At 47.5% G+C, this 26916-nt stretch overlaps 1 protein-coding gene across 2 annotated transcripts in view; it reads left to right on the top strand.

The window, feature by feature from the left end:
* asb5b (ankyrin repeat and SOCS box containing 5b) overlaps window positions 1-26916 on the top strand; it is a 104546-nt gene that overhangs the window by 46330 nt on the left and 31300 nt on the right. The gene's annotated exons all lie outside the window — the stretch shown is intronic.

The following is a 26916-nucleotide window of genomic DNA, read 5'->3' as shown; positions in this document are numbered from 1 at the left end:
CTCTGTCACACAAAGTCAGAACCTAGTACTTTTATTTGCAAAAATAACAACTACAGTCATCATCATAGGCAAGCCCTCGAAATCGAGGAAGACTTGCTTCCACTCTAAAAGTAAGTTCTCAGATGGCTGTACAGTCCAATAAGGGAATTACAGTCTCTGTCACAGTTGGGACAGACAGTGGTTGAAGGAAAGGGTAGGTGGGGAGTTTGGTTTGCCGCACGCTCCTTCCACTGCCTGCGCTTGTTTTCTGCATGCTCTTGGCGATGAGACTCGAGGTGCTCAGCGCCCTCCTGGATGCTCTTCCTCCACTTAGGGTGGTCTTTGGCCAGGGACTCCCAGGTGGCGCTGGGGATGTTGCACTTCATCAAGGAGGCTCTGAGGGTGTCCTTGAAACATTTCCTCTGCCGACCTTGGGCACAACAACAACTTGTATTTATATAGCGGCTTTAACGTAGTGAAACATCCCAAGGGACTTCACAGGAGTTTTATGAGACAAAAAATTTGACACTAAGCCACATAAGGAGATATTAGGGCAGGTGACCAAAAGCTTGGTCAAAGAGGTAGGTTTTAAGGAGCATCTTGAAAGTGGAAAGAGAGGAAGGGAAGCTGAGGTTAGTGCAGGGAATTCCATAGATTAAGTTGTAGGCAACAGAAGGCATTGCCACCAATGGTCACGTGATTATTAATATATCCTTACTATACAGTATACATGCAAACGAGGCCCATACTTGAGAGTAGGTCACTCTGTGACCAGTAACCTTTATTAGCCAGCACTGAAGTGATGAAGATGGTTGGAGCTTCCCCTTTTATACCTGAAAGTCCAGGTTAGGAGTGTCTCCCACAAGTTCAACACCTAGTGATCAATGTTCTCGCGTTGTACAACTTAGGTCAGTTTATACATAGGTTAGAATGACAGTTGAATTTATGACATCACCTCCCCCCCAAAGTCTTATTGGGATCACAGATTAAGTCTCTCTCTGGTGGTTTACGTTCCCTTGTAGAGCGCCTGAGTCGGGGCTCCTGTTGTTGGGCTCTGGCCTGAGTGTCTGCTGTTTGCGGTGCCTCAGGCCTGTCCGGACTGCCCACCGTGACTGGGCTCTCCTCCACTTGGTTCCGGTGTTCGGTCACCTGTGGTGGAGTGAATTCTACATCGTGTTCTTCCTCTGCTTCTTCTATGGAGTTGCTGAACCTCCTTTTAGTTTGATCCACGTGTTTGCGGCAGATTTGTCCATTGGTCAGTTTAACTACCAGAATCCTATTCCCCTCTTTGGCAACCACAGTGCCTACGAGCCATTTGGGCCCTGCGGCGCAGTTGAGGACAAAGACAGGGTCATTGACATCAATACATCGCGCCCTCGCATTCCTGTTCATGGTAGTCACATTGTGACTGGCGCCTGCTCTCAACAATTTCTTTCATGGTGGGGTGTATAAGGGATAACCTGGTTTTGAGCGTCCTTTTCATGAGCAGCTCTGCGGGTGGAACTCCTGTGAGCGAGTGTGGTCGGGATCTATTGGCCAACAGGAGGCGTGATAAGCGGCTTTGTAGCGAACCCCTTTGGATTCTGAACATCCCCTGTTTGATTATCTGTACTGCTCGTTCCGCCTGCCCGTTTGAGGCCGGCTTGAACGGTGCCATTCTGACATGGTTGATACCATTTCCTGCCATGAAGTCCTGGAATTCAATGCTTGTAAAGCACGGGCCATTGTCGCTGACCAAGACGTCCGGTAGACCATGGGCGGCGAACATTGCCCACAGACTTTCTACCGTGGCAGAGGATGTGCTTGAATTAAGAGTAGGTGTCTACTACAACCAAAAACATTTTTCCCATGAAAGGACCTGCGTAGTCCACATGGATGCGTGACCATGGCTTGGCGGGCCAGGACCAGGGGCTAAGTGGGGCTTCCCTGGGTGCGTTGCCCAGCTGAGCACACGTGTTGCACCTGCGAACATAAAGTTCCAGGTCTGCATCTATCCCTGGCCACCAAACGTGTGACCTGGCAATTGCCTTTATCATGACAATGCCCGGGTGCTCATTGTGGAGCTCTCTGATGAACACCTCTCTGCCCATCTGGGGCATGACTACTCGGTTACTCCACAGTGGGCAATCGGCCTGAATCGAGAGTTCACGCTTGCGCCTGTGAAATGGTTTAAATTACTCAGGGCATGCCCTGTACGTGGCTGCCCAGTCCCCATTCAGGACACATTTCTTGACTAAAGACAGTTGCGGTCTCTATTAGTCCAGACTTTGATCTGACGGGCTGTCACGCGTGAGCCTTCGCTTTCGAAAGCTTCAACAGCCATGACCATCTCAGCAGCATACTCGGTTGCCCCCTCGGTGGTGGCGAGTGGGAGCCTGATGAGTGCATCGGCGCAGTTTTCAGTGCCCGGTCTGTGCCGAATTCTATAGTCATAGGTGGCTAATGTGAGTGCCCACCTCTGTATGTGGGCCGATGCATTTGTATTTATGGCCTTGTTGTCGGCCAAAAGGGATGGTAGGGGTTTGTGATCTGTCTCCAGCTCAAATTTCCTGCCAAACAGTTACTGGTGCATTTTTTTTACTGCATATACACATGCAAGCGCTTCCTCTTCTACCATCCCGTAGCCCCTTTCTGCCTGGGACAGACTTCTGGAGGCATAAGCTACCGGCTGTAATTGACCCTTGGCATTAACATGCTGCAACACACATCCGACCCCATAGGACCACGCATCACATGTTAAAACAAGTTTCTTACATGGGTCATATAGCGTTAACAGATTGTTGCAGCATAACAAATTGCGTGCTCTATCAAAAGCCCTCTCCTGGCTGTCCCCCCAGACCCAATCGCGACCTTTGCGTAGGAGTACGTGCAGCGGCTCTAACAGCATGCTCAATTTGGGAAGAAAGTTATCAAATAGTTCAGGAGCCCCAGGATCAAACGCAGCTCCGTCGTGTTACGAAAGCAGTAGGTCTGATCCCGCCTTCTGCTCCCCTCATCCCCAGAAATTCTACCTCTGGAGCTAGGAAGACGCACTTCACCTTTTTCAGTCGCAGCCCTACCCGGTCCAGTCTGTGTAGCACCTCCTCCAGGTTGTGGAGGTGTTCTTCAGTATCGCAACCCGTGATGAGGATGTCCACTTGAAAAACGACTGTCCTTGGATCGACTTGAGGAGGCTTTCCATATTTCGTTGAAAGATCACGGCGGCCGAACGAATCCCGAATGGACATCTGTTGTACTCAAACAACCTCTTGTGTGTCATGATGGTGGTCAGCTTCTTTGACTCACTCGCCAGCTCCTTGGTCATGTAAGCTGAGGTCAGGTCCAATTTTGAAAAAGGTTTGCCACCGGATAGCGTCGCAAAGAGGTCCTCCGCTCTCGGTAGCGAGTACTGGTCTTGGAGTGACACTCGATTGATGGTGGCCTTGTAATCGCCACATATCCTGACCGACCCATCCACCTTGAGCACCGGCACGATCGGGCTCGCCCAGTCACTGAATTAGACTGGCGAGATGGTGCCTTCCCTCAGCGGGTGGTCCAATTCGCCTTCTATCTTTTCCCGCATCACGTACGGCACCGCTCTGGCCTTGTGGTGTACTGGCCTGGCGTCCGGGTTTATGTGAATCACTACCTTGGTCCCCATAAAAGTGCTAATACCGGGTGAAATAACGAGTCAAACTTGTCCAGGACCTGTGAGCATGATACTCGCTCCACAGAAGAAATTGCATTGACATCGCTCCATTTCCAGTTCATGACAGCAAGCCAGCTCCTCCCCAGTAGTGCGGGACTGTCCCCCGGGACAATCCAGAGTGGCAATATTTTCTCCGAATCTTTGTGGGTCACGACTACCGTGGCGCTGCCTCGCACCGGAATGATCTCCTTTGTATATGTCCGTAGCTGTACGTCAATTGGCAATAATTTTGGCCTCCTGGCCTTGGACGCCCACAACTTGTCGAATTGTTTGATACTCATCAGGGACTGGCTGGCCCCTGTGTCTAGCTCCATAGATACTGGGATGCCATTGAGGAGCACTTTCATCATTATCGGTGGCGTCCTGGTGTATGAACTGTATATGTGCTCCACATGAACTCGCTGAACTTCAGCTTCCAGCGATTTTCCCCAGTGTTCATTTAGCCTCGTAGGGCTTGCATTGGGCCCGTCCTCCACGTACATCAACCTGGCTGCAGGCTTCCTGCACATACGCGCTATGTGACCACTGACGTTGCAGTTTCTGCAGGTATATTGCTGATACTTGAAAGCTCTGGCTAGGTGTTTGCCTCCACACCTCCAACATGAGCCGTTGTTGGAAACAAAATGTCCATTACCAGTCGATCGTCTGTGACTGTCTTTGTAACTGCCCTTAATCTCACCATTAAAAGGCGTTGATGGCCGCATTACTGGCCACATTGTCCCTTGCAATGGCATGAATTGCCGTTCAGCTAGCCATTGTCTCTGTTGAATTTCTCCTTTGGGTTTGACTACATACTCGGGCATGTCTGATTGCCCCTGACTGCCCGGAGAACTGTGCCCCAGTTAACAATGTTGACTCCCTGTCCATTTGACGCATTTAAGCCAAGACTTTTGTCAAACATCATTCTGGTTTCTTCCTCCCCTGAGATAAATGTCTGGGCCATCAAAGCCGCCGTTTCCAGGGTCAAGGCTTTGGTCTCAATCAGTTTCCTGAAACCCCAGTGTGCCCGATGCCCTCAATAAAAAAGTCTCGCAGCATCTCTGCTCTGCATGCATCTGGGAACTTACATCGGCTCGCCAGTCGCCGGAGGTCTGCTACGAAGCCTGGAACGTTTTGCCCTTCTCACCGCTGATGTGTGTAAAACCGGTGTCTCGCCATGTGCATGCTGCTCGCCGGTTTAAAGTGTTCCCCGATCAACTTACTGAGCTCATTAAAAGTCTTGTCCGCCGGCTTCTCTGGCGCTAGAAGAGAAGGTCCTTCATCAGGGAGTACGTCCTGGATCCACAAACCGTCAGGAGATGAGCCCTGCGTTTGTCGGCCGAATCCTGTCCCAACCATTCCTTGGTGACGAAACTTTGCTGTAGTCTCTCAATAAAATCGTCCCAATCATCACCAACACAGTACCTTTCGTCTGTGCTGCTAGTGGCCATGCTTGTGTGGTTTAAATCCCAGTTTCTCGTTGCCAATAATATGTACTTAATATACATTATAAATGCACACGAGCTCCATACTTGAGAGAAGGTTACTCTGTGAGCAGTAACCTTTATTAGCCAGCACTGAAGTGATGAAGATGGGTGGAGCTTCCCCTTTTATACCTGAAGGTCCAGGTTAGGAGTGTCTCCCACAAGTTCACCACCTAGTGGTCAATGTTCTCACGGTGCACAACTTAGGTCAGTTTATACATGGGTTACAATGATAGTTGAATACATGACAATTATAGTCAGGAATGCTCAAGAGGGCAGATAATTTATCTTCAGTACCCAGTCAGTGTCCATGGGCCTTCACCACAAAATGACCATTATTGTGCCAAATGCCCCCACATAGATATACATTACAAATGTAATATGTTGAAGATATCATTACAACTCCCAGCAGCAAAAAACAAATGCTTTTTTGAATGAGTAGTGCTAATGGTGGGGGTGGGACATAATCATCTCCAGTTGGCTGTATACAGAACATGGAAGGCCGGGATCCTCAAATCTAGACTGTAGATTGTTTCATTATATATTTTTTGAAAGCATCATGCCTGTATTTATAAAATTGTGATAAAATCCCAAATTATGGGCCCAAAGTTACAGTGTGGCAGGAACTCCCAAGTCTTACCATCTTCCTCTGTGAATAATCTCATAGATGAATCAACGAGAGATGGCTGATGCTATGGTCTGGAATGCAGCTAGGGTTGTCTTGGATATCCATTCAGGTTTGTTTTGTGTGCACAGTTGTTTGTAATGCTTCCTGATTCATCATAAAAATATGCCGCAGAAAAAGAGAGTGCGATGTAAATAGATATCGGCTGAAGGATGTTGAGGGGCCAGTCAGATGCCAATTTTGTGATATTGTTTTGTTGGTCATACCCCAACCTTCCTATCCCATAAAAACTAATTCTGGAATTGAGATCACGTGGCGTTTAAGCACCATGAATTTACAGTGAGCAGGTGTTGAATTGACTTGGAACTAATTTCAGACTGAGATTTACGGTTAAATCTGTGTTGAATCAGCTGAATGGGAACCTTCCAACATTGTGATGTCAGGAGGCACTTTTTCACACAAAGGGTAGTGCAAATCTGGAACTCTCTCTCCCCCAAAAAGCTGTTGAGGCTACGGGCTAACTAAGAATGTCAAAACTGAGATCGATAGGTTTTTATTCGGTAAGGGCATTCAGTGATATGGAGCCAAGCAGGTAACTGGAGTTGCGATACAAACCAGCCATGATCTAATTCTTTTAAAATTCATTCCTGGGATGTGGGCGTTACTGGCAAGGCCGTCATTTATTGCCCTTGAGAAGGTGGTGGTGGACCTTTTTCTTGAACCATAGGAACATAAGAAATAGGAGCAGGAGTGGGCTATTTGGCCCCTCGAGCCTTATCCACCATTCAATAAGATCATGGCTGATCTGATCATGGACTTGGCTCCACTTCCCTGCCCACTCCATATAAACCTTTACTCTCTTATCACTCAAAAATCTGTCTATCTCCACCTTAAATATATTCAATGACCCAGCCTCCACAGCTCTCTGGGGCAGAGAATTCCACAGATTTACAACTCTCTGAGAGAAGAAATTCCTCCTCATCTCAGTTTTAAATGGGCGGCCCCTTATTCTGAGACAATGTCCCCTAGTTTTAGTTTCCCCTATGAGTGGAAATATCTTCTCTGCAACCACCTTGTCGAGCCCCCTCATTATCTCATAAGTTTCAATAAGATCACCTCTCATTATTCTGAACTCCAATGTGTATAGGCCCAACCTACTCAACCTATCCTCATAAGTCAAACTCCTCCTCTCCGGAATTAACCTCGTGAATCTTCTCTGAACAGCCTCCAATGCAAGTATATCCTTCCTAAGATATGGAAACCAAAACTGCATGCAGTACTCCAAGAGTGGCACACCAATACCCTGTACAGTTGTAGCAGGACTTCTCTGCTTTTATACTCTATCCCTCTTGCAATAAAGGCCAACATTCTATTTACCTTCCTGATTACTTGCTGAACCTGCAGACTAACTTTTTGTGTTTCATGCACAAGGACGCCCAGGTCTCTCTGTATTACAGCACTTTGCAATTTTTCTCCATTTAAATTATAATTTGCTTTTCTATTTTTTCTGCCAAATTGGTTAACCTCACATTTTCCTACATTATACTCCATCTGCCAAATTTTTGCCCACTCACTTAGCCTTCTATATCCCTTTGCAGATTTTTTGTGTTCTCCTCACAATTTGCTTTCCCACCCATCTTTGTATCATCAGCAGACTTGGCTACATTACACTCGGTCCTTTCATCCAAGTCATTAATATAGATTGTAAATAGTTGAGGACCCAACACCGATCCAGACGTCACCCTGCTAGTCACTGTTTGCCAACCGTAAAATGACCCATTTATCCCGACTCTCTGTTTCCTGTTAGTTAACCAATCCTCTATCCATGCTAATATATTACAACCAATCCCATGAACTTTTATTTTGTGCAGTAACCTCTTATGTGGCACCTTATCAAATGCCTTCTAGAAATCCAAACACACCACATCCACTGGTTCCCCCTTATCCACCCTGCTCATTACATACTCAAAGAACTCCAGCAAATTTGTCAAACATGATTTTCCTTTCATAAAACCATGCTGACTCTGCTTGATTGTGATACGTCCTTACTATACAGTATAAATGCACGCAAGCCCCGTGCTTGAGAGAAGATCAGTCTGTGACCTGTCCTTTATTCCTTAGCATTTAAGTGATGAAGGTGGGTGGAGCTTCCCCTTTTATACCTGAAGATCCAGGTTAGGAGTGTCTCCCACCTAGTGGTCATTGTTCTCACAGTGTACAACTTAGGTCAGATTATACATGGGTTACAATGCTGGTTGAATACATGACATCACCTCCCCCCCAAAGTCTTATTGGGATCACAGGTTATGTCTCTCTGGTGGTTTACGCTCCCTTGTAGAGTGCCTGAGTTGGGGCTCTGGTTGTTGGGCGCTGGCCTGAGTGTCTGCTGTTTGCGGTGCCTCAGGCCTATCCAGACTGCCCACAGTGACTGGGCTCTCCTCCCTTTGGTTCCGGTATTCGGTCACCTGTGGTGGAGTGAACTCTACATCGTGTTCTTCCTCTGCTTCTTCTATGGGGTTACTGAATCTCCTTTTTGTTTGATCCACGTGTTTGCGGCAGATTTGTCCATTGGTAAGTTTAACTACCAGAATCCTATTTCCCTCTTTGGCAATCACAGTGCCTGCGAGCCATTTGGGCCCTGCAGCATAGTTGAGGACAAAAACAGGATCATTTACATCAATACATCGTGCCCTCGCATTCCTGTCATGGTAGTCATATTGTGGCTGGCGCCTGCTCTCGACAATTTCTTTCATGCTGGGATGTATGATGGATAGCCGGGTTAAGAGCGTCCTTTTCATTAGCAGCTCTGCGGGAGGAACCACTGTGAGCGAGTGTGGTCGGGATCTATAGGCTAACAGGAGGCATGATAAGCAGCTTTGTAGCGAACCCCCTTGGATTCTGAGCATCCTCTGTTTGATTATCTGCACTGCTCGTTCTGCCTGGCCGTTTGAGGCCGGCTTGAGCGGTGCCGTTCTGACATGGTTAATTCCATTGCCTGCCATGAAGTCCTGGAATTCAGTGCTTGTGAAGCACGGGCCATTGTCGCTGACCAAGATGTCCAGTAGACCGTGGGCGGCGAACATTGCCCGCAGACTTTCTACCGTGGCAGAGGATGTGCTTGAATTTAAAATATCACACTCGATCCATTTGGAGTAGGCGTCTACTACAACCAAAAACATTTTTTCCATGAAAGGACCTGCGTAGTCCACATGGATGCGTAACCAAAGCTTGGCGGACCATGGCCAGGGGCTAAGGGTGGCTTACCTGGGTGCACTGCCCAGCTGGGCACACGTGTTGCACTTGCGAACACAAAGTTCCAGGTCTGCATCTATCCCTGGCCACCAAACCATGTGACCTGGCAATTGCCTTTATCATGACAATGCCCAGGTGCTCATTGTGGAGCTCTCTGATGAACATCTCTCTGCCCATCTGGGGCATGACTACTTGGTTACCCCATAGTAGGCAATCGGCCTGAATCGAGAGTTCACCCTTGCGCCTGTGAAATGGTTTAAATTCCTCAGGGCATGCCCGGTACGTGGCTGCCTAGTCCCCATTCAGGACACATTTCTTGACTAAAGACAGTTGCGGTCTCTATTAGTCCAGACTTTGATCTGATGGGCTGTCACGGGTGAGCCTTCGCTTTCGAAAGCTTCAACAGCCATGACCATCTCAGCAGCATGCTCGGTTGCCCCCTCGGTGGTGGCTAGTGGGAGCCTGCTGAGTGCATCGGCGCAGTTTTCAGTGCCAGGTTTGTGCCGAATATTATAGCCATAGGCGGCTAATGTGAGTGCCCACCTCTGTATGTGGGCCGATGCATTTGTATTTATGGCCTTGTTGTCGGCCAAAAGGGATGTTAGGGGTTTGTGATCTGTCTCCAGCTCAAATTTCCTGCCAAACAGTTACTGGTGCATTTTTTTTACGGCATATACACATGCAAGCGCTTCCTCTTCTACCATCCCGTAGCCCATTTCTGCCTGGGACAGACTTCTGGAGGCATAAGATACCGGCTGTAATTGACCCTTGGCATTAACATGCTGCAACACACACGCAACCACATAGGATGACGCATCGCACATTAAAACAAGTTTCTTACATGGGTCATATAGCGTTAACAGATTGTTGGAGTATAACAAATTGCGTGCTCTATCAAAAGCCCTTTCCTGGCTGTCCCCCCGGACCCAATCGCGACGTTTGCGTAGGAGCACGTGTAACGGCTCTAACAGCATGCTCAATTTGGGAAGAAAGTTACCAAAATAGTCCAGGAGCCCGAGGAACAAACGTGTTACGGGTTCTGGGTGCTCTCTGGATCACTTCCGTTTTGGACGTAGTCGGTCTGATCCCGTCTGCTGCTCCCCTCATCCTCAGGAATTCTACCTCTGGAGCTAGTCCTAGTCGCAGTCCTACCCAGTCCAGTCTGTGTCGCACCTCCTCCAGGTTGTGGAGGTTTTCTTCAGTATCGCAACCCGTGATGAGGATGTCGTCTTGAAAAATGACTGTCCTTGGAATCGACTTGAGGAGGCTTTCCATATTTCGTTGAATGATCGCGGCGGCCGAGCGAATCTCGAATGGACATCTGTTGTACTCAAACAACCCCTTGTGTGTCATGATGGTGGTCAGCTTCTTCGACTCACTCGCCAGCTCCTTGGTCATGTAAACTGAGGTCAGGTCCAATTTTGAAAAAAGTTTTCCACCGGATAGCATCGCAAAGAGGTCCTCCGCTCTCGGTAGCGGGTATTGGTCTTGGAGTGACACACGATTGATGGTGGCTTGTAATCACCACATATCCTGACCGGCCCATCCGCCTTGAGCACCGGCACAATCGGACTTGCCCAGTCACTGAATTCGACTGGCGAGATGGTGCCTTCCCTCAGCAGGCAGTCCAATTCGCATTCTATCTTTTCCCGTATCACGTACGGCACCACTCTGGCCTTGTGGTGTACTGGCCTGGCGTCCGGGTTTATGTGAATCACTACCTTGGTCCCCATAAAAGTGCCAATGCCAGGTTGAAATAATGAGTCAAACTTGTCCAGGACCTGTGAGCTCCACAGAAGAAATTGCATTGACATCGCTCCATTTCCAGTTCATGACAGCAAGCCAACTCCTCCCCACTAGTGTGGGACCATCCCCCGGGACAATCCAGAATGGCAATCTTTTCTCCGACTCTTTGTGGGTCACGACTACCGTGGCGCTGCCTCGCACCGGAATGATCTCCTTTGTATATGTCCATAGCTGTACGTCAATTGGCAATAATTTTGGCCTCCTGGCCTTGGACGCCCACAACTTGTCAAACTGTTTGATACTCATCAGGGACTGGCTGGCCCCCGTGTATAGCTCCATTAATACTGGGATGCCATTGAGGAGCACTTTCATCATTATCGGTGGCGTCCTGGTATATGAACTGTATATGTGCTCCACATGAATTCGCTGAACTTCAGCTTCCAGCGATTTGCCCCAGTGTTCATTTGGCCTCGTAGGGCTTACATTGGGCCCGTCCGCCTCGTACATCAACCTGGCTGCAGGCTTCCTGCACATACGCGCTAAGTGACCACTGACGTTGCAGTTTCTGCAGGTATATTGCTGATACCTGCAAGCTCTGGCTGGGTGTTTGCCTCCACACCTCCAACATGTGCCGTTGTTGGAAACAAAATGTCCATTACCAGTCGATCGTCTGTGACTGTCTCTGTAACTGCCCTTAAGCGCACCATTAACAGGTGTTGATGGCTGCATTACTGGCCGCATTGTCCCTTGCGATGGCATGAATCGCCGTTCAACTAGCCATTGTCTCTGTTGAATTTCCCCTTTGGGTTCGACTACATGCTCGGGCATGTCTGATTGCCCCTGACTGCCCGGAGATCTGTGTCCTAGTTAACAATGTTGACTCCCTGTCCATTTGCCACATTTAAGCCAAGATTTTTGTCAAACATCATTCTGGTTTCTTCCTCCCCTGAGATAAATGTCTGGGCCATCAAAGCCGCCGTTTCCAGGGTCAAGGCTTTGGTCTCAATCAGTTTCCTGAAACCCCAGTGTGCCCGATGCCTTCAATAAAAAAGTCTCGCAGCATCTCTGCTCTGCATGCATCTGGGAACTTACATTGGCTCGCCAGTCGTCGGAGGTCTGCCACGAAATCTGGAACGTTTTGCCCTTCTCGCTGCTGATGCGTGTAAAACCGGTGTCTCGCCATGTGCATGCTGCTCGCCGGTTTAAAGTGTTCCCCGATCAACTTACTGAGCTCATTAAAAGTCTTGTCCACCGGCTTCTCTGGTGCTAGAAGAGAAGGTCCTTCATCAGGGAGTACGTCCTGAATCCACAAACCATCAGGAGATGAGCCCTGCGTTTGTCGGCCGAATCCTATCTCAACCATTCCTTGGTGACGAAACTTTGCTGTAGTCTCTCAATAAAATCGTCCCAATCATCACCAACACAGTACCTTTCGTCTGTGCTGCTAGTGGCCATGCTTGTGTGGTTTAAATCCCAGTTTCTTGTTGCCAATAATATGTCCTTACTATACAGTATAAATGCACACGAGCTCCATACTTGAGAGAAGGTCACTCTGTGACCAGTAACCTTTATTAGCCAGCACTGAAGTGATGAAGGTGGGTGGAGCTTCCCCTTTTGTACCTGAAAGACCAGGTTAGGAGTGTCTCCCACAAGTTCACCACCTAGTGGTCAATGTTCTCACGGTGCACAACTTAGGTCAGTTTATATATGGGATACAATGATAGTTGAATACATGACAATTATAGTCAGGAATGCTCAAGAGGGCAGATAATTTATCTTCAGTACCCAGTCAGTGTCCATGGGCCTTCACCACAAAATGACCATTATTGTGCCAAATGCCCCCACATAGATATACATTACAAATGTAATATGTTGAAGATATCATTACAACTCCCAGCAGCAAAAAACAAATGCTTTTTTGAATGAGTAGTGCTAATGGTGGGGGTGGGACATAATCATCTCCAGTTGGCTGTATACAGAACATGGAAGGCCGGGATCCTCAAATCTAGACTGTAGATTGTTTCATTATATATTTTTTGAAAGCATCATGCCTGTATTTATAAAATTGTGATAAAATCCCAAATTATGGGCCCAAAGTTACAGTGTGGCAGGAACTCCCAAGTCTTACCATCTTCCTCTGTGAATAATCTCATAGATGAATCAACGAGAGATGGCTGATGCTATGGTCTGGAATGCAGCTGGGGTTGTCTTGGATATTGATTCAGGTTTGTTTTGTATGCACAGTTGTTTGTAATGCTTCCTGATTCATCATAAAAATATGCCGCAGAAAAAGAGAGTGCGATGTAAATAGATATCGGCTGAAGGATGTTGAGGGGCCAGTCAGATGCCAATTTTGTGATATTGTTTTGTTGGTCATACCCCAACCTTCCTATCCCATAAAAACTAATTCTGGAATTGAGATCACGTGGCGTTTAAGCACCATGAATTTACAGTGAGCAGGTGTTGAATTGACTTGGAACTAATTTCAGACTGAGATTTACGGTTAAATCTGTGTTGAATCAGCTGAATGGGAACCTTCCAACATTGTGATGTCAGGAGGCACTTTTTCACACAAAGGGTAGTGCAAATCTGGAACTCTCTCTCCCCCAAAAAGCTGTTGAGGCTACGGGCTAACTAAGAATGTCAAAACTGAGATCGATAGGTTTTTATTCGGTAAGGGCATTCAGTGATATGGAGCCAAGCAGGTAACTGGAGTTGCGATACAAACCAGCCATGATCTAATTCTTTTAAAATTCATTCCTGGGATGTGGGCGTTACTGGCAAGGCCGTCATTTATTGCCCTTGAGAAGGTGGTGGTGGACCTTTTTCTTGAACCATAGGAACATAAGAAATAGGAGCAGGAGTAGGCCATTTGGCCCCTCGAGCCTTATTCACCATTCAATAAGATCATGGCTGATCTGATCATGGACTTGGCTCCACTTCCCTGCCCACTCCATATAAACCTTTACTCTCTTATCACTCAAAAATCTGTCTATCTCCGCCTTAAATATATTCAATGACCCAGCCTCCACAGCTCTCTGGGGCAGAGAATTCCACAGATTTACAACTCTCTGAGAGAAGAAATTCCTCCTCATCTCAGTTTTAAATGGGCGGCCCCTTATTCTGAGACAATGTCCCCTAGTTTTAGTTTCCCCTATGAGTGGAAATATCTTCTCTGCAACCACCTTGTCGAGCCCCCTCACTATCTCATAAGTTTCAATAAGATCACCTCTCATTATTCTGAACTCCAATGTGTATAGGCCCAACCTACTCAACCTATCCTCATAAGTCAAACTCCTCCTCTCCGGAATTAACCTCGTGAATCTTCTCTGAACAGCCTCCAATGCAAGTATATCCTTCCTAAGATATGGAAACCAAAACTGCATGCAGTACTCCAAGAGTGGCACACCAATACCCTGTACAGTTGTAGCAGGACTTCTCTGCTTTTATACTCTATCCCTCTTGCAATAAAGGCCAACATTCTATTTGCCTTCCTGATTACTTGCTGAACCTGCAGACTAACTTTTTGTGTTTCATGCACAAGGACGCCCAGGTCTCTCTGTATTACAGCACTTTGCAATTTTTCTCCATTTAAATTATAATTTGCTTTTCTATTTTTTCTGCCAAATTGGTTAACCTCACATTTTCCTACATTATACTCCATCTGCCAAATTTTTGCCCACTCACTTAGCCTTCTATATCCCTTTGCAGATTTTTTGTGTTCTCCTCACAATTTGCTTTCCCACCCATCTTTGTATCATCAGCAAACTTGGCTACATTACACTCATTCCCTTCATCCAAGTCATTAATATAGATTGTAAATAGTTGAGGACCCAACACCGATCCAGGTGCCACCCTGCTAGTCACTGTTTGCCAACCGTAAAATGACCCATTTATCCCGACTCTCTGTTTCCTGTTAGTTAACCAATCCTCTATCCATGCTAATATATTACAACCAATCCCATGAACTTTTATTTTGTGCAGTAACCTCTTATGTGGCACCTTATCAAATGCCTTCTAGAAATCCAAACACACCACATCCACTGGTTCCCCCTTAACCACCCTGCTCGTTACATACTCAAAGAACTCCAGCAAATTTGTCAAACATGATTTTCCTTTCATAAAACCATGCTGACTCTGCTTGATTATGATACGTCCTTACTATACAGTATAAATGCACGCAAGGCCCGTGCTTGAGAGAAGATCAGTCTGTGACCTGTCCTTTATTCCTTAGCATTTAAGTGATGAAGGTGGGTGGAGCTTCCCCTTTTATACCTGAAGATCCAGGTTAGGAGTGTCTCCCACCTAGTGGTCATTGTTCTCACAGTGTACAACTTAGGTCAGATTATACATGGGTTACAATGCTGGTTGAATACATGACATCACCTCCCCCCCAAAGTCTTATTGGGATCACAGGTTATGTCTCTCTGGTGGTTTACGCTCTCTTGTAGAGTGCCTGAGTTGGGGCTCTGGTTGTTGGGCGCTGGCCTGAGTGTCTGCTGTTTGCGGTGCCTCAGGCCTATCCAGACTGCCCACAGTGACTGGGCTCTCCTCCCTTTGGTTCCGGTATTCGGTCACCTGTGGTGGAGTGAACTCTACATCGTGTTCTTCCTCTGCTTCTTCTATGGGGTTACTGAATCTCCTTTTTGTTTGATCCACGTGTTTGCGGCAGATTTGTCCATTGGTAAGTTTAACTACCAGAATCCTATTTCCCTCTTTGGCAATCACAGTGCCTGCGAGCCATTTGGGCCCTGCAGCGCAGTTGAGGACAAAAACAGGATCATTTACATCAATACATCGCGCCCTCGCATTCCTGTCATGGTAGTCATATTGTGGCTGGCGCCTGCTCTCGACAATTTCTTTCATGCTGGGATGTATGATGGATAGCCGGGTTAAGAGCGTCCTTTTCATTAGCAGCTCTGCGGGAGGAACCACTGTGAGCGAGTGTGGTCGGGATCTATAGGCTAACAGGAGGCGTGATAAGCAGCTTTGTAGCGAACCCCCTTGGATTCTGAGCATCCTCTGTTTGATTATCTGCACTGCTCGTTCTGCCTGGCCGTTTGAGGCCGGCTTGAGCGGTGCCGTTCTGACATGGTTAATTCCATTGCCTGCCATGAAGTCCTGGAATTCAGTGCTTGTGAAGCACGGGCCATTGTCGCTGACCAAGACGTCCAGTAGACCGTGGGCGGCGAACATTGCCCGCAGACTTTCTACCGTGGCAGAGGATGTGCTTGAATTTAAAATATCACACTCGATCCATTTGGAGTAGGCGTCTACTACAACCAAAAACATTTTTCCCATGAAAGGACCTGCGTAGTCCACATGGATGCGTGACCAAAGCTTGGCGGACCATGGCCAGGGGCTAAGGGTGGCTTACCTGGGTGCACTGCCCAGCTGGGCACACGTGTTGCACTTGCGAACACAAAGTTCCAGGTCTGCATCTATCCCTGGCCACCAAACCATGTGACCTGGCAATTGCCTTTATCATGACAATGCCCAGGTGCTCATTGTGGAGCTCTCTGATGAACACCTCTCTGCCCATCTGGGGCATGACTACTTGGTTACCCCATAGTAGGCAATCGGCCTGAATCGAGAGTTCACCCTTGCGCCTGTGAAATGGTTTAAATTCCTCAGGGCATGCCCGGTACGTGGCTGCCTAGTCCCCATTCAGGACACATTTCTTGACTAAAGACAGTTGTGGTCTCTATTAGTCCAGACTTTGATCTGATGGGCTGTCACGGGTGAGCCTTCGCTTTCGAAAGCTTCAACAGCCATGACCATCTCAGCAGCATGCTCGGTTGCCCCCTCGGTGGTGGCTAGTGGGAGCCTGCTGAGTGCATCGACGCAGTTTTCAGTGCCAGGTTTGTGCCGAATATTATAGCCATAGGCGGCTAATGTGAGTGCCCACCTCTGTATGTGGGCCAATGCATTTGTATTTATGGCCTTGTTGTCGGCCAAAAGGGATGGTAGGGGTATGTGATCTGTCTCCAGCTCAAATTTCCTGCCAAACAGTTACTGGTGCATTTTTTTTACGGCATATACACATGCAAGCGCTTCCTCTTCTACCATCCCGTAGCCCATTTCTGCCTGGGACAGACTTCTGGAGGCATAAGATACCGGCTGTAATTGACCCTTGGCATTAACATGCTGCAACACACACGCAACCACATAGGATGACGCATCGCACGTTAAAACAAGTTTCTTACATGGGTCATATAGCGTTAACAGATTGTTGGAGTATAACAAATTGTGTGCTCTATCAAAAGCCCTTTCCTGGCTGTCCCCCCGGACCCAATCGCGACGTTTGCGTAGGAGCACGTGTAACGGCTCTAACAGCATGCTCAATTTGGGAAGAAAGTTACCAAAATAGTCCAGGAGCCCGAGGAACAAACGTGTTACGGGTTCTGGGTGCTCTCTGGATCACTTCCGTTTTGGACGTAGTCGGTCTGATCCCGTCTGCTGCTCCCCTCATCCTCAGGAATTCTACCTCTGGAGCTAGTCCTAGTCGCAGTCCTACCCAGTCCAGTCTGTGTCGCACCTCCTCCAGGTTGTGGAGGTTTTCTTCAGTATCGCAACCCGTGATGAGGATGTCGTCTTGAAAAATGACTGTCCTTGGAATCGACTTGAGGAGGCTTTCCATATTTCGTTGAATGATCGCGGCGGCCGAGCGAATATCGAATGGACATCTGTTGTACTCAAACAACCCCTTGTGTGTCATGATGGTGGTCAGCTTCTTCGACTCACTCGCCAGCTCCTTGGTCATGTAAACTGAGGTCAGGTCCAATTTTGAAAAAAGTTTTCCACCGGATAGCATCGCAAAGAGGTCCTCCGCTCTCGGTAGCGGGTATTGGTCTTGGAGTGACACACGATTGATGGTGGCTTGTAATCACCACATATCCTGACCGGCCCATCCGCCTTGAGCACCGGCACAATCGGACTCGCCCAGTCACTGAATTCGACTGGCGAGATGGTGCCTTCCCTCAGCAGGCAGTCCAATTCGCATTCTATCTTTTCCCGTATCACGTACGGCACCACTCTGGCCTTGTGGTGTACTGGCCTGGCGTCCGGGTTTATGTGAATCACTACCTTGGTCCCCATAAAAGTGCCAATGCCAGGTTGAAATAATGAGTCAAACTTGTCCAGGATCTGTGAGCTCCACAGAAGAAATTGCATTGACATCGCTCCATTTCCAGTTCATGACAGCAAGCCAACTCCTCCCCACTAGTGTGGGACCATCCCCCGGGACAATCCATAATGGCAATCTTTTCTCCGACTCTTTGTGGGTCACGACTACCGTGGCGCTGCCTCGCACCGGAATGATCTCCTTTGTATATGTCCATAGCTGTACGTCAATTGGCAATAATTTTGGCCTCCTGGCCTTGGACGCCCACAACTTGTCAAACTGTTTGATACTCATCAGGGACTGGCTGGCCCCCGTGTATAGCTCCATTAATACTGGGATGCCATTGAGGAGCACTTTCATCATTATCGGTGGCGTCCTGGTGTATGAACTGTATATGTGCTCCACATGAACTCGCTGAACTTCAGCTTCCAGCGATTTGCCCCAGTGTTCATTTGGCCTCGTAGGGCTTACATTGGGCCCGTCCGCCTCGTACATCAACATGGCTGCAGGCTTCCTGCACATACGCGCTAAGTGACCACTGACGTTGCAGTTTCTGCAGGTATATTGCTGATACCTGCAAGCTCTGGCTGGGTGTTTGCCTCCACACCTCCAACATGTGCCGTTGTTGGAAACAAAATGTCCATTACCAGTCGATCGTCTGTGACTGTCTCTGTAACTGCCCTTAAGCGCACCATTAACAGGTGTTGATGGCTGCATTACTGGCCGCATTGTCCCTTGCGATGGCATGAATCGCCGTTCAACTAGCCATTGTCTCTGTTGAATTTCCCCTTTGGGTTCGACTACATGCTCGGGCATGTCTGATTGCCCCTGACTGCCCGGAGAACTGTGCCCCAGTTAACAATGTTGACTCCCTGTCCATTTGACGCATTTAAGCCAAGATTTTTGTCAAACATCATTCTGGTTTCTTCCTCCCCTGAGATAAATGTCTGGGCCATCAAAGCCGCCGTTTCCAGGGTCAAGGCTTTGGTCTCAATCAGTTTCCTGAAACCCCAGTGTGCCCGATGCCTTCAATAAAAAAGTCTCGCAGCATCTCTGCTCTGCATGCATCTGGGAACTTACATTGGCTCGCCAGTCGTCGGAGGTCTGCCACGAAATCTGGAACGTTTTGCCCTTCTCGCTGCTGATGCGTGTAAAACCGGTGTCTCGCCATGTGCATGCTGCTCGCCGGTTTAAAGTGTTCCCCGATCAACTTACTGAGCTCATTAAAAGTCTTGTCCGCCGGCTTCTCTGGCGCTAGAAGAGAAGGTCCTTCATCAGGGAGTACGTCCTGAATCCACAAACCGTCAGGAGATGAGCCCTGCGTTTGTCGGCCGAATCCTATCTCAACCATTCCTTGGTGACGAAACTTTGCTGTCGTCTCTCAATAAAATCGTCCCAATCATCACCAACACAGTATTTCTCATCTGTGCTGCTAGTGGCCATGCTTGTGTGGTTTAAATCCCAGTTTCTTGTTGCCAATAATATGTCCTTACTATACAGTATAAATGCACACGAGCTCCATACTTGAGAGAAGGTCACTCTGTGACCAGTAACCTTTATTAGCCAGCACTGAAGTGATGAAGGTGGGTGGAGCTTCCCCTTTTGTACCTGAAAGACCAGGTTAGGAGTGTCTCCCACAAGTTCACCACCTAGTGGTCAATGTTCTCACGGTGCACAACTTAGGTCAGTTTATATATGGGATACAATGATAGTTGAATACATGACAATTATAGTCAGGAATGCTCAAGAGGGCAGATAATTTATCTTCAGTACCCAGTCAGTGTCCATGGGCCTTCACCACAAAATGACCATTATTGTGCCAAATGCCCCCACATAGATATACATTACAAATGTAATATGTTGGAAGATATCATTACAACTCCCAGCAGCAAAAAACAAATGCTTTTTTGAATGAGTAGTGCTAATGGTGGGGGTGGGACATAATCATCTCCAGTTGGCTGTATACAGAACATGGAAGGCCGGGATCCTCAAATCTAGACTGTAGATTGTTTCATTATATATTTTTTGAAAGCATCATGCCTGTATTTATAAAATTGTGATAAAATCCCAAATTATGGGCCCAAAGTTACAGTGTGGCAGGAACTCCCAAGTCTTACCATCTTCCTCTGTGAATAATCTCATAGATGAATCAACGAGAGATGGCTGATGCTATGGTCTGGAATGCAGCTGGGGTTGTCTTGGATATTGATTCAGGTTTGTTTTGTATGCACAGTTGTTTGTAATGCTTCCTGATTCATCATAAAAATATGCCGCAGAAAAAGAGAGTGCGATGTAAATAGATATCGGCTGAAGGATGTTGAGGGGCCAGTCAGATGCCAATTTTGTGATATTGTTTTGTTGGTCATACCCCAACCTTCCTATCCCATAAAAACTAATTCTGGAATTGAGATCACGTGGCGTTTAAGCACCATGAATTTACAGTGAGCAGGTGTTGAATTGACTTGGAACTAATTTCAGACTGAGATTTACAGTTAAATCTGTGTTGAATCAGCTGAATGGGAACCTTCCAACATTGTGATGTCAGGAGGCACTTTTTCACACAAAGGGTAGTGCAAATCTGGAACTCTCTCTCCCCCAAAAAGCTGTTGAGGCTACGGGCTAACTAAGAATGTCAAAACTGAGATCGATAGGTTTTTATTCGGTAAGGGCATTCAGTGATATGGAGCCAAGCAGGTAACTGGAGTTGCGATACAAACCAGCCATGATCTAATTCTTTTAAAATTCATTCCTGGGATGTGGGCGTTACTGGCAAGGCCGTCATTTATTGCCCTTGAGAAGGTGGTGGTGGACCTTTTTCTTGAACCATAGGAACATAAGAAATAGGAGCAGGAGTAGGCCATTTGGCCCCTCGAGCCTTATTCACCATTCAATAAGATCATGGCTGATCTGATCATGGACTTGGCTCCACTTCCCTGCCCACTCCATATAAACCTTTACTCTCTTATCACTCAAAGATCTGTCTATCTCCGCCTTAAATATATTCAATGACCCAGCCTCCACAGCTCTCTGGGGCAGAGAATTCCACAGATTTACAACTCTCTGAGAGAAGAAATTCCTCCTCATCTCAGTTTTAAATGGGCGGCCCCTTATTCTGAGACAATGTCCCCTAGTTTTAGTTTCCCCTATGAGTGGAAATATCTTCTCTGCAACCACCTTGTCGAGCCCCCTCATTATCTCATAAGTTTCAATAAGATCACCTCTCATTATTCTGAACTCCAATGTGTATAGGCCCAACCTACTCAACCTATCCTTATAAGTCAAACTCCTCCTCTCCGGAATTAACCTCGTGAATCTTCTCTGAACAGCCTCCAATGCAAGTATATCCTTCCTAAGATATGGAAACCAAAACTGCATGCAGTACTCCAAGAGTGGCACACCAATACCCTGTACAGTTGTAGCAGGACTTCTCTGCTTTTATACTCTATCCCTCTTGCAATAAAGGCCAACATTCTATTTGCCTTCCTGATTACTTGCTGAACCTGCAGACTAACTTTTTGTGTTTCATGCACAAGGACGCCCAGGTCTCTCTGTATTACAGCACTTTGCAATTTTTCTCCATTTAAATTATAATTTGCTTTTCTATTTTTTCTGCCAAATTGGTTAACCTCACATTTTCCTACATTATACTCCATCTGCCAAATTTTTGCCCACTCACTTAGCCTTCTATATCCCTTTGCAGATTTTTTGTGTTCTCCTCACAATTTGCTTTCCCACCCATCTTTGTATCATCAGCAGACTTGGCTACATTACACTCGGTCCTTTCATCCAAGTCATTAATATAGATTGTAAATAGTTGAGGACCCAACACCGATCCAGACGTCACCCTGCTAGTCACTGTTTGCCAACCGTAAAATGACCCATTTATCCCGACTCTCTGTTTCCTGTTAGTTAACCAATCCTCTATCCATGCTAATATATTACAACCAATCCCATGAACTTTTATTTTGTGCAGTAACCTCTTATGTGGCACCTTATCAAATGCCTTCTAGAAATCCAAACACACCAAATCCACTGGTTCCCCCTTATCCACCCTGCTCGTTACATACTCAAAGAACTCCAGCAAATTTGTCAAACATGATTTTCCTTTCCTAAAACCATGCTGACTCTGCTTGATTATGATACGTCCTTACTATACAGTATAAATGCACGCAAGGCCCGTGCTTGAGAGAAGATCAGTCTGTGACCTGTCCTTTATTCCTTAGCGTTTAAGTGATGAAGGTGGGTGGAGCTTCCCCTTTTATACCTGAAGATCCAGGTTAGGAGTGTCTCCCACCTAGTGGTCATTGTTCTCACAGTGTACAACTTAGGTCAGATTATACATGGGTTACAATGCTGGTTGAATACATGACATCACCTCCCCCCCAAAGTCTTATTGGGATCATAGGTTGAGTCTCTCTGGTGGTTTACGCTCTCTTGTAGAGTGCCTGAGTTGGGGCTCCGGTTGTTGGGCGCTGGCCTGAGTGTCTGCTGTTTGCGGTGCCTCAGGCCTGTCCAGACTGCCCACAGTGATTGGGCTCTCCTCCCTTTGGTTCCGGTGTTCGGTCACCTGTGGTGGAGTAAACTCTACATCGTGTTCTTCCTCTGCTTCTTCTATGGGGTTGCTGAACCTCCTTTTTGTTTGATCCGCGTGTTTGCGGCAGATTTGTCCATTGGTAAGTTTAACTACCAGAATCCTATTTCCCTCTTTGGCAATCACAGTGCCTGCGAGCGATTTGGGCCCTGCAGCGCAGTTGAGGACAAAAACAGGATCATTTACATCAATACATCGCGCCCTCGCATTCCTGTCATGGTAGTCATATTGTGACTGACACCTGCTCTCGACAATTTATTTCATAGTAAGGTGTATAAGGGATAACCTGGTTTTGAGCGTCCTTTTCATTGGCAGCTCTGCAGGTGGAGCCCCTCTGAGTGAGTGTGGTCGGGATCTATAGGCCAACAGGAGGCGTGATAAGCGGCTTTGTAGGAAACCCCCTTGGATTATGAGCATCCCCTGTTTCATTATCTGCACTGCTCATTCTGCCTGGCCGTTTGAGGCCGGCTTGAACAGTGCCGTTCTGACATGGTTAATTCCATTGCCTGCCATGAAGTCCTGGAATTCAGTGCTTGTGAAGCACGGGCCATTGTCGCTGACCAAGACGTCCAGTAGACCGTGAGCTGGCGAACATTGCCCGTAGACTTTCTACCGTGGCAGAGGATGTGCTTGAATTTAAAATGTCACACTCGATCCATTTGGAGTAGGCGTCTACTACAACCAAAAACATTTTTCCCATAAAAGGACCTGCGTAGTCCACATGGATGCGTGACCAAGGCTTGGCGGGCCATGGCCAGGGGCTAAGGGGGGCTTCCCTGGGCGCATTGCCCAGCCGGGCACACGTGTTGCACCTGCGAACACAAAGTTCCAGGTCTGCATCTATCCCTGGCCACCAAATGTGTGACCTGGCAATTGCCTTCATCATGACAATGCCCGGGTGCTCATTGTGGAGCTCTCTGATGAACACCTCTCTGCCCATCTGGGGCATGACTACTCGGTTACCCCATAGTAGGCAATCGGCCTGAATCGAGAGTTCACTCTTGCGCCTGTGAAATGGTTTAAATTCCTCAGGGCATGCCCGGTACATGGCTGCCTCGCCCCCATTCAGGACACATTTCTTGACTAAAGACAGTGGCGGTCTCTATTAGTCCAGACTTTGGTCTGACGGGCTCTCGAAAGCTTCAACAGCCATGACCATCTCAGCAGCATGCTCGGTTGCCCCCTCGGTGGTGGCTAGTGGGAGCCTGCTGAGTGCATCGGCGCAGTTTTCAATGTCCGGTTTGTGCCGAATATTATCGTCATAGGCAGCTAACGTGAGTGCCCACCTCTGTATGCGGGCTGATGCGTTTGCATTTATTGCCTTGTTGTCGCCCAAAAGGGACGTTAAGGGTTTGTGATCTGTCTCCAGCTCAAATTTCCTGCCAAACAGGTACTGGTGCATTTTCTTTACAGCATATACACATGCGAGCGCCTCCTTTTCTACCATCCCGTAGCCCCTTTCTGCCTGGAACAGACTCCTGGAGGCATAAGCTACCGGCTGTAACTGACCCTTGACATTGACATGCTGAAACACACACCCGACACCATAGGACGACGCATCGCACATTAACACAAGTTTCTTACATAGGTCGTATAGTGTTAACAGAGTGTTGGAACATAACAAATTGCGTGCTCGATTAAAAGCCCTTTCCTGGCTGTCCCCCCAGACCCATTCACGACCTTTGCGTAGGAGCACGTGTAGCGGCTCTAGCAGCGTGCTCAATTTGGGAAGAAAGTTACCAAAATAGTTCAGGAGCCCCAGGAACGAACGTAGCTCCATCGTGTTATGGGGTCTGGGTGCTCTCTGGATCGCTTCCGTGTTGGACGCAGTAGGGCTGATCCCGTCTGCTGCTACCCTCATCCCCAGGAATTCTACCTCTGGAGCTAGGAAGAGGCACTTCGCCTTTTTTAGTCGCAGCCCTACCCGGTCCAGTCTGCGTAGCACCTCCTCCAGGCTGTGGAGGTGTTCTTCAGTATCGTAACCCATGATGAGGATGTCGTCCTGAAAAACCACCGTCCTTGGAATAGACTTGAGGAGGCTTTCCATATTTCGTTGGAAGATCGCGGCGGCTGAGCGAATCCCAAACGAACATCTGTTGTACTCAAACAACCCCTTGTGTGTCGTGATGGTGGTCAGCTTCTTCGACTCACTCGCCAGCTCCTGGGTCATGTAAGCTGAGGTCAGGTCCAATTTTGAAAAAAGTTTGCCACCGGATAGTGTCGCAAAGAGGTCCTCCGCTCACGGTCGCGGGTACTGGTCTTGGAGTGACACCCGAGTGATGGTGGCCTTGTAATCACCACATATCCTGACCGACCCATCCGCCTTGAGCACCAGCACGATCGGGCTCGCCCAGTCACTGAATTCGACTGGCGAAATGATGCCTTCCCTCAGCAGGCAGTCCAATTCGCCTTTTATCTTTTCCCGCATCACGTACGGCACCGCTCTGGCCTTGTGGTGTACTGGCCTGGCGTCCGGGTTTATGTGAATCACTACCTTGGCCCCCATGAAAGTGCCGGGTTGAAATAATGAGTCAAATTTGTCCAGGATCTGTGAGCATGATACTTGCTCCACAGAGGAAATTGCATTGACATCGCCCCATTTCCATTTCATGACAGCAAGCCAACTCCTCCCCAGTAGTGCGGTACCGTCCCCTGGGACAATCCAGAGTGGCAACCTGTTCTCCGAATCTTTGTGGGTCATGACTACCATGGCACTGCCTAGCACCGGAATGATCTGCTTTGTGTAAGTCCGTAGCTGTGCGTCAATCGGTGATTATTTTGGCCTCCTGGCCTTGGACGCCCACAACTTTTCGAACTGTTTGATACCCATCAGGGACTGGCTGGGCCCCGTGTCTAGCTCCATTGATACCATTGAGGAGCACTTTCATCGTTATCGGTGGCGTCCTGGTGTGTGAACTGTATACGTGCTCCACATGAACTCGCTGAATTTCAGCTTCCAGTGATTTCCCCCAGCGTTCATTTCTGCAATTTCTGCAGGTATTTTGCTCATCTCTGCAAACTCGGGCTGTGTGTGTGCCTCCACGCCTCCAACATGAGCTGTTGTTGGAAACAAAAGGTCCCTTGCCAGTCGATCGTCCCTGACTGCCCCTGTGACTGTCCTTGAATGCGCCATTAACAGGTGTTAATGGCCCCATTACTGGCCGCATTGTCCCTTGCAATGGCGTGAATCGCTGTTCAGCTTGCCATTGTCTCTGTCGAACTTCCCCTCTGGGTTCAACTACATGTTGGGGCATGCCCGATTGCCCTTGTCTGCCTGGAGAACTGTGTGCTGCTTTAACAATGTTGAATCTCTGTCCCAACCATTCCTTAACACAGTACCTCTCGTCTGTTCTGCTAGTGGCCATGCTCGCGTGGTTTAAATCCCAGTTTCTCGTCGCCATTGATACGTCCTTACTATACAGTATAAATGCACACGAGGCCCATGCTTGAGAGAAGGTCAGTCTGTGACCTGTCCTTTATTCCTTCGCACTCAAGTGATGAAGGTGGGTGGAGCTTCCTCTTTTATACCTGAAGGTCCAGGTTAGGAGTGTCTCCCACCTGGTGGTCATTGTTCTCATTGTACAACTTAGGTCAGATTTCACATGGGTTACAATGCTGGTTGAATACATGACAGATTAAATTATGCTTTTCCAAATGTCCCACTACTGATTCCTTAATAATGGACTCCAGCATTTTCCCAACGACAGATGTTACACTAACTGGTCTATAGTTTCCTGCTTTTTGTCTGCCTCCTTTTTTAAGTAGGGACGTTACATTTGCGGTTTTCCAATCCACTGGGACCACCCCAGAATTCAGGGAATTTTTGTAGATTACAACCAATGCATTCATTATCTCTGCAGCACTTCTTTTCAGAACCTAGGATGTAAGCCATCAGGTACAGGGGACTTGTCTGACTTTACTCCCATTATTTTACCGAGTACTACTTCATTCGTGATAGTAATTGTATTAAGTTCCTTCCTACCTATAGCCCCTTGATTATCCACTATTGGTATGTTTTTAGTGTCTTGTACTGTGAAGACCAATACAAAATATTTGTTCAATGTCTCTGCCATTTCCCTGTTCTCCATTATTAATTCCCCAGTCTCATCTTCTAGGGGACCAACATTTACTTTAGCCACTCTTTTCCTTTTTATGTACCTGTAGAAACTCTTACTATCTGTTTTTATATTTCATGCTAGTTTACTTTCATAATCTATCTTAACCCTCTCTATCATTTTTTAGTCATTCTTTGCTGGCTTTTAAAACTTTCCCAATCCTCTGCCCTCCCACTAGTCTTGGCCACATTGTATGCCCTTGTTTTCACTTTGATACCATCCCTTATTTCCTTTGTTAGCCATGGATGGTTATCCCTTTTCTTACAGTCTTTCCTTCTCATTGGGATATATTTTTTTGCGAGTTATGAAATATCTCCTTAAATGTCTGCCACTG

This window comes from Pristiophorus japonicus, chromosome 1 (genome assembly GCF_044704955.1).
Source record: "Pristiophorus japonicus isolate sPriJap1 chromosome 1, sPriJap1.hap1, whole genome shotgun sequence".
Classification (NCBI taxonomy): Eukaryota; Metazoa; Chordata; class Chondrichthyes; family Pristiophoridae; genus Pristiophorus; species Pristiophorus japonicus.
Note: the sequence above shows the minus strand (reverse complement) of the source record. Positions and strands in the feature narration are given on the sequence as shown.